Source organism: Hevea brasiliensis, chromosome 1 (genome assembly GCF_030052815.1).
Source record: "Hevea brasiliensis isolate MT/VB/25A 57/8 chromosome 1, ASM3005281v1, whole genome shotgun sequence".
Taxonomy (NCBI): Eukaryota; Viridiplantae; Streptophyta; class Magnoliopsida; order Malpighiales; family Euphorbiaceae; genus Hevea; species Hevea brasiliensis.
The window spans coordinates 115,152,499-115,154,839 of NC_079493.1; the positions used below are offsets into that span (position 1 = coordinate 115,152,499).

Here is a 2,341-nt window from a genome sequence, read left to right on the forward strand (position 1 = left end):
GTGAGTTGAAAAACTGAAGCAGAAATGAATGGTGGACTACCCTCTAAATGTTGAGCATATGCAGCCACATGAGGGTTGTCATAGTCTATGCCTCCTCCATGAACCAAACAATTTTCAAGTGGATCTTCTGGATATTTCTTTCTGAAATGTTCTTCAACCAGCTCATCAATAATATCAATTCTCTAGCAAGTATCAGCTTCAGAATGATGCTTCTTCATAGAGTTATTAATGTTGAAAACCAATTGATCTTCACCAACTCTAAGAGTCAATTTTTCTCCCTTAACATCAATCAATGCTCCTGCTGTAGCTAGAAAGGGTCTTCCCAAGATAATTGGGATATTAGAATCCTCTTCCATGTCCAAGATGACAAAGTCGACAGGTATATAGAACTTCCCAACCTTTAGAGGTACATTCTCCAAAATCCCTTCAGGATACTTAATTGATCTGTCAGCTAACTGAAGAAAATGTGGGTTGGTTTTAAATCTCCCATATTGAGCTTCTCATAAATAGAGAGGGGCATGAGGCTAACACTAGCCCCTAAATCACATAGAGCTTTTGTAGAACATGATTCCCCAATGTGGCATGGAATTGAGAAACTCCCTGGGTCCTTGAGCTTTGGAGGAAGTTTCCTTTGGAGGATAGCACTACATTCTTCTGTCAAAGCTACAGTTTCATGGTCTTCAAGTTTCCTTTTGTTTGAGAGAATTTCTTTCAAGAATTTTGCATAAGAGGGCATTTGTGAAAGAGCATCAACAAAAGGCACATTTATGTATAGCTTCTTCAAAACCTCTAAGAACTTCCCAAATTGCTTATCAAGCTTGGCTTTGTGAAATCTCTGTGGAAAGGGAAGTTGTGGCTTGTAAGGCTCTGGAGGTATATACTTCTTTTCCTTCTCTTCAATTTTCTCTTTACATTTTTCTGTACTCTCTTGTTTTTCACTTTCTTGTTTTTCATTCTCATCAATTTCTTTCTCATTTTCTCTCCTCTCACTATTTTCACTTTTCTCATTTTTTTCACTCTTCTCATTATTTTCAACTTTCCCACTTCTTAAAGTAATAGCTTGACATTGCTCTCTTGGGTTTTCTGGTTGACTTGGAAGCTTTCCAAAAGACTTGGTACTTGAGGAAGATGCTTGTTGTGCAATTTGATTTTCCAGTATTCTGTTATGTGTTTGCATCTATTCTAGCCTTGCTTTCATCTCTCTCATCTCCTCATCATGCTTAGTTTGGTTAGCAAGAATCTGTTGTAATAAAGCTTCAGTGTTGGAACTTTGTTCTTGCTGTTTTGGTGGAGGATTCATATTTTTTTGCTGAAAATTAGGCAATGGTTGCCTATTTTGCTGATATGGAATTCCTTGTTGCTGTTGTGGTTGAAAATTCTGATTTGGAACTTGACTTTGCAGATTTCCCCACGAGAAGTTGGGATGATTCCTCCAATTTGGATTATAAGTTTGAGAGTAAGGATTCCCCATTTGTTTGTTTCCATAATTACCAACATATGCTGCTTGCTCTCCATAGTCTACTCCACAGCTGGTAGTTCCCTCTGCATAAGCAACTTGTTGTGAACTTCCAGATGATGATGATGAACTAACCAACATACTTAAATCTTCCATCTTCTTAGCCAAGACATTTGTAAGTGCATCAAACTTTGCATTAATCATATTGAATGGATCAAGATCATACATTTCAGCAGCTTGTCTCTTTTGAGTTGGAGCTGGTCCTCTTGGACTACTCCAAAGATGAGTATTCTTTGCAATTTTCTCCAGTAGCTCATAAGCTTCATCTTCATACTTCATAATAAATTCTCCTCCTGTTTGAGCATCAATAATCCCTCTGATTGCAGGAGTGACATTTGTATAAAAATTCTGGTTTATCATCCATTTTGGAATGGCATGATGTGGGCATTGTCTCTCTAATTCCTTCCATCTCATCCATGACTCATAAAGAGTTTCATCTTCTCTTGGTCTGAAAACTGTCATTTGGTTCCTCAATTCTTGAGTTTTTCCAGGTGGAAAATATTGTGCAAGAAATGCATCAGTGAGTTGCTCCCAATTTGTGATGGAGTTGTGAGGTAAAGAATCAAGCCAATCCAATGCTTTATCTTTCAAAGAGAATGGGAATAGCTTCAATCTTACTGCATCATCAGACACTCCAGGTTGTTTTTGCATATCACAAATCATAGCAAACTTCTTCAGATGTGTGTGTGGATTTTCAGAAGGATGTCCTCCGAATTGAGAATTCCGAATCATTTGAAGAACTCCAAAATCCATCTTGTAACTATTTGCATCAATTCTTGGTCTTGCTATGCTCTCTCTCAAGTCATCAAAACAAGGAAAAGCATG

The 2,341-nt window shown here is 37.7% G+C and overlaps 1 non-coding gene across 1 annotated transcript; it reads left to right on the top strand.

The window, feature by feature from the left end:
• Positions 1-1,886: 1,886 nt before the first annotated feature.
• Positions 1,887-1,993, top strand: LOC131169666 (small nucleolar RNA R71). Its single transcript, XR_009140564.1, has one exon. It is a non-coding gene; the product is annotated as a small nucleolar RNA R71 (small nucleolar RNA).
• The last annotated feature ends 348 nt before the right edge of the window (positions 1,994-2,341 follow it).